This window comes from Entelurus aequoreus, linkage group LG01 (genome assembly GCF_033978785.1).
Source record: "Entelurus aequoreus isolate RoL-2023_Sb linkage group LG01, RoL_Eaeq_v1.1, whole genome shotgun sequence".
Lineage (NCBI taxonomy): Eukaryota > Metazoa > Chordata > Actinopteri > Syngnathiformes > Syngnathidae > Entelurus > Entelurus aequoreus.
Window position 1 is genome coordinate 82,448,331 of NC_084731.1, and position 6,178 is coordinate 82,454,508.

At 37.3% G+C, this 6,178-nt stretch overlaps 1 long non-coding RNA gene across 2 annotated transcripts in view; it reads left to right on the plus strand.

Annotated features, from left to right (window-relative positions):
* The window catches only part of LOC133657964 (uncharacterized), a 55,302-nt gene extending 49,465 nt beyond the window's left edge, over nucleotides 1-5,837 (plus strand). The window contains exons 1-3 of one of the 2 annotated variants that reach the window (XR_009827384.1): nucleotides 4,282-4,356; nucleotides 5,540-5,626; nucleotides 5,717-5,837. This is a non-coding gene — a long non-coding RNA (uncharacterized LOC133657964). Of the gene's footprint in view, nucleotides 1-4,281; nucleotides 4,357-5,539; nucleotides 5,627-5,716 lie in introns of those variants that run through there. The other variant, XR_009827385.1, reaches the window with a different exon arrangement.
* The last annotated feature ends 341 nt before the right edge of the window (nucleotides 5,838-6,178 follow it).

Below are 6,178 nucleotides of genomic sequence, written 5' to 3' on the forward strand. Positions count from 1 at the left end.
GACAGCATGTGAGGTGAGTGACGTCAGTGAGTGAGTGGGCGAGAGAGGTGAGGGAGCGTGCAAGACAGCAATAAAGTGACAAAGTTGCAACAAACCACCGGCCTCGTCATTCACCCTCGAGTCCGGAGCTGTAAAGACTGTTAAAGGTTGTTAGCCCCGAAGTACATCGGCCCTGGAGGAACGTCTCCCCTGCGCTCCTCAATTACAGTCTGGGAGCATCCCCCCCCCCCCGACCCCCTCTCCACCCCCACCCACAATAAGCACGCCTTTTCTTTTCCTTGTGACACAGAAGGACGACACCGCAGCGCTCCAATAAAACACACTCAGATCTTCTGTTTCTAGCCGATACTACATAAAAGATTACGTACAATAACGCAGCAATGCATCATGTAGTAACGGTAACTGAGTTACTGAATATAAAAAAATAACGCGTTAGATTACTAGTTACCGCCGAAAATAACTTTGTAACGCGTTAGTCCCAACACTGTCTGTAGCCGAGGATCAGACCGCCAAGGGCCCTGCACCCAAGCTCTATGCCCCCCTTTTATGAATTGTGACCCCATTGGAGGGGGGACCCACATTGCCTCTTCGGGCTGTCTCGAATTGATTAGTTGATTGGATTGATTAGTACTTATTATGCGGTTTTAGGGGTACATATTTTAGGTTTATGCTGTTAAACTGCAAGTGCAGTAGGTTAGATATAGTTGTTGAATATGATTTATAATTTAGTGTTAGTATTTGAGTGGGCCCCGGGCCCCTTTGTAGTAGGAAAGTTGGGCCCCTAGGTCAAAAAGGAGAGCATTTTTCCTGAATCAAGTCTGCGCGTGCGCAGTAACATGGAGTAGTTAACTGCGTGGGAAGGGCTCAGCGAGCTGTTGACACCCTTATTTACGCTTTGATATACTAGCTGAGATAGGCTCCAGCGCCCCCCGCGACCCCGAAGGGAATAAGCGGTAGAAAATGGATGGATGGATGGATATACTTAAAAGCGCAAAATTTAAGATAAAATAAATACATACTTGTTTTAAATAGAAAAAAACGTTTTTTTCGGAGACATTCAAGGGGCCCATGAAATACCTAAGTTTGGTAAACATAGCATGAACAATACAGTCAATCACAGCAAACACTTGTATTTACAATTGTTGTTTTGCTAAATAATAATTCATGCCCGGGCCTCAGCTCATCCCTGACCAGCATGTCACCTTGCAAACTTTGCCACGCACCCACCCTCCGACCGTACTCTTGTTAAAGTCGGGACGACCTATTTCACATTTGATAAAAGTTCCACATATAATTAAAATGGTAATTGGCAGAGGCGCACAGGAGCCTATAAAAAAAACGGTATTGTCCTTTTTAACGTGTAAGGTCACGCTGATAATGAAATAATTTACAAGTTTACACAGGAAGTTGACATTTTGGGGATGTATACCACTGAGCTGGCATTCTATTCTCCATTATTAAATATTTTTAATCATTACAACCATACACATGACTCACACATCCAACTAATTAAGGAGAGATAACACAATTACAACTACTTTGAGTTTTTTATTTATTTAAGAAAGTAATTTTTTCATGAAAATTAGGTATATTTTGGTACCGGTTGTTACTGCCCACGTCTTGTGGAAGTATTGTGGGAGTGGACCCGGAGTGGAGGCCTGCTTGGCCACGTCCTCTGCCTCTCTCCATATTACATCAATGATGTCGTTCACAACAACACAAGCACGTGAGCTGTTTTGTGGGTAGGGACTTACCCAGAGTACCGGTATTTTTGTTGGTACCGCTTCCTAATTAGGTCGGTCCATGAGGACCAGGGAAGATTCTGGACTAACATTACGTAAGTATTTTTTGTTCCAGCTGACTGACGAAATTATGACACGCTGTCATATTCAGTTCAGCTGCCACTGCTACATATTGAAATCACCTTGGAGTCATGACAAATAAGGAAGCAACACCACACAAAAGTTTGTAACACAATATTTCCTCCGCCAAAGTTCCTGACATAACTGCATTTCACCTTGCACTGCACACACACTTGACTTGTTTAAGACTTGAAAAAACAGTTGTTGATAAAAGACTTCCCTGCTCTCAATCAATCAATTAATCAAACTTTATTTAGAAAGCGCTTTTCTTACATAAAAGAAATGCAATGCAAAGTGCTTTACAAAGTTAAAAACAATACCCCGATAAAAAGTACAGATCCTAGCTAGAGTTAAAAATAGCAATAATAAGTTTGAAGCCCAACTTTTAATATGATGTGAAGTGCAAAAAGAGCTCACTGCAGCCACTAAATTGCTTAAAAGTTGAACGTGTTCATGTAAAACAGACAAATCCTGTCAAATAAGTCCGAAATAATTAGTAAAGGTAAATTGTGTTTCATAAAACAATGATATACAGTTTGAAATGTTTTAGTTAGTCATGTTTATATTGATCGATCCAGAAGATAAACAAGCAAAAAAAAAAATCTAAGCTCTTTTTGCAAAGGAAAACATGTCCAATGTTACTTTGTTAGCTTTATAAAAATGCACAACCCAGTGGAAACTTTGCACTTTTTTTTCCCTTGAGAGTCACGGAGACTGAGCAATCGCGAACTTAACATGGACATCGGGTTAAGTTCTTACAGCTCATTTTATTCATCTATGTTGATGATGAGGTTTTTTATTTTATTTATATTTGCATTGCACGGAGTAATTAAAAAATATGGTCAAGTTCTCAAAGGTAATTCAAGTCAGGGGAGTCGCGAAAAAAAATATGCGAATTTAATCTGTTCTGTACCTCAAACTACCCGTATTTAAAAACAGTTTTCCAAATACAAATGATTCAAAATGTCATTATTCCATTCTGCAAAACACCAGAATTTTTTTTTCAAAAAAATTGAAAATACAATTTCCGTGGACATTTTGTGTGAATGCTGAAGAGCCAAAACTAAAGGGAAATGCTAACAGTTAGCATGCTGGCAAGATAGCATCCAGTAACAAAATATATGAGCAAAAATAAAATTGCATGCTGACAGTACTATGCTAACATGCTAAAAATAGCATGCTTACAGTTAGCATTAGAAAAATACCTCAATATATAGCGTGTTAATGTAAACATGCTAAAATGCTAACTGTAGCATGCACTTTTTTTAAGGTTTGAGGTTCTATTTATACAAGGAATCACATGTGTAATTAAAAAATATGGTCTCAAAAGTGATTCAAGTCAGGGGAGTCGTGAAAAAAAACATACAAATTTAATCAGTTCTGTACCTCAAACTATCCGTATTTAAAAACAGTTTTCCAAATCAAAATGAATCGAAATGTCATTATTCTATTCTGCAAAACACCAGAATTTCAACATGCAACATGCATTTTTTTTCATTATATCAGTAGTTCTTCAACTTTTTTCACCGAGTACCACCTCAGAAGACAATTGGCTCTCCAGGTACCACCATAATGACCACCATTGAAATACACTAACGTAGTAGGCCTAAGTATTCGTTAAAAACAAGGCAGAGGTTTTATTTAACAAGTATATACGATATTGTTGCTCTTTGAAACATTACACAGCGTTTGAACAGTAACACTGTGTTTGAAAAAAGGAAAATAAAACACTGTACTTTAATTAAGCGATTATTTGGCTTACCGATAGATGTAGCAGTTTGAGAATGACAAATATTGTATAAAAACAAACAAAAAAAACAACTACAGTAGTTTTATGAAGACATGTAATAAGAATATACAGAATTTGGACTTGACTTGACAATGAAAGGCACCTTGCAAAAGCAAGCCACCCAGGTAACACCTAACGTTAACGTAACGTTCCCTTATGGTTCTCTTTTGGTTATGCAAGATGAGAACGTTCTAAGAACGTTCTTAGAACATATCAAAAATAAAGTTTTTGATATGTTCTAAGAACGTTCTTAAGAACGGTCTTAGAACATATTAAAAAATATGTTGTTTTTTTTTTTTAATTATGTTCTAAGAACGTTCTTAGAATGTTCTTAGAACGTTCTCATCTATATACCAAATATAATTTGCCTGCAATGGAAACAGCAACTGTTAGGCTTTTATAAGTGTTTTTTTTTCTCGCAAATTTACTTTTTATACAGTATGTTGTAACGTTTCCCTAACTTTCTGCGAAAGTGTTGTGTTTTGTGAACAATCTGACGCCGGCTGAGTCAAGGCTGCACGCACAGTAGGTGGCGGTAATGCACACACAAGGTTGCTTGCCAACCGCCATAAAAATCTGAAGAAGGAGAAGAAGACTGCACGCACGCACAATTGAAGCTGCTCCGTGAGACAAAGAAGGACGAAGGCTAACTACTTCCAGAATCCCGATTTTAAAGCAATTTGGTGCGCCATCCATTTATCACAAGTAAGTATAGAAAGAGTGAAATACGAAGCACGTTTTTGTATAACAATTTCCAACCTACCTATGATTAATTTCAGACCATTTTACGGTTTTAGCTTTGTGTATAAATGCGCGCCATGCGCCGGCGCTAACTAGCATACATCTCTCGTGCAGGTTGGCTGTTATAAAGTTTCCAAACTGACCAAAGACCAACGAATGACTTCTGAAGAAGGGTGGATTTATTTGTAGTTTAGTTAAACAATAATTTGCCATAGCATATTCATGGGGATACTGCATGAATTTTGAACAGATCAATAACCAGTAGTAAGTATAGAACAGGGGTCACCAACGCGGTGCCCGCGGGCACAAGGTAGCCCGTAAGGACCAGATGAGTAGCCCGCTGGCCTGTTCTGCAAATAGCTCAAATAGCTGTCTCTATTTTTTAAATTTGATTTATTTACTAGCAAGCTGGTCTCGCTTTGCTCGAAATTTTTAATTCTAAGAGAGACAAAACTCAAATAGAATTTGAAAATCCAAGAAAATATTTTAAAGACTTGATCTTCACTAACTGACAAAGAAACAGATAACAGATTTGGTGTCCAGTTCAAAGTGTGACATGATTTATTAAAAAATTTGAGAGTTGACTTTTGTATTTTACATGAGTTATTATTTGTACAAACATGGTACAAAGTAATTCATGATTTGTTAAAAATTGTTAGTGGCTAGCTAGTTAAAATGGGATATTGTGATTTCACAAGACTGTCTTAGAAGTGATCATTTGAAAATGTTCAATTTGAAAAATGTGCACTTAGAGAAAATATAAAAATAAAGTGTTGCATTTTGATATTTATCTGTTTCTATATATATTTATTGTGAGAAATCATTAAGATGATCAGTGTTTCAACAAAGATAAATATAATTAATTATTAATATTAACATAGAGTTAAAGGTAAATTGAGAAAATTGGATATTTCTGGCAATTTATTTAAGTGTGTATCAAACTGGTAGCCCTTCGCATTAATCAGTACCCAAGAAGTAGCTCTTGGTTTCAAAAAGGTTGGTGACCCCTGGTATAGAAGGTCTGCTTGGAGCATGTCTAACCAGAAGAGTGTGTGCAGACTAAGAATAACTGACTAACTGTATTAGGATTCATAAATAACCCTTTGATGCAGTATTGAAATGGTAATATTATCTGATTGTTTTCCAGATGGCTCCTTCTTTTGTGGTCGTTGAGTTCCTTGGTGAACATTCAGTCGCTGTTGTCCCAACCAAATGGACAGAAGATGATGGAAAGGTTATTACTTTTTCTGAAAAGTACTGTGCATAGGCATACTATTGTAGCTTATTATTATTATGTCATTCATCATGATTATTTTATCTTCAGAATACCTTCTGCTGTTGGCCAAGGCCAAATCCTACCCACTCCAGAATCCGGAAAGCTGAGATTCCTGACAAACAATTCTGGGAGAGGCTGCCAATTCGGGTTTTCAGGAAAACATTGACTGGTAAGGGAATATTGTCTAAGTCATATCATGTATATTTTAAACAACATAAGTTAAATTCATCTTGAGTCATCGGCATACTTTGAAATTTTGCAGAAGATTTTGACAAGGCCCTTCAATACGAAAAACAAGCTGAAATGTTTTCGAGCCCAGAAGAAGTTTTAACCAAACGGAGCCACATCACCCCTGAACGTTATAGAAACGATGAGGAAGATGTGTTTGATGCTGACGGTATAGTCACTTTTCAAAGACTGTTTACTTACAATACTCAAATACTACTTAGTGGTGCATACATTTTTTTGTCTTCGTTGGTTTAGATGAAGAGGAAATTCGGCCAAAAAAGA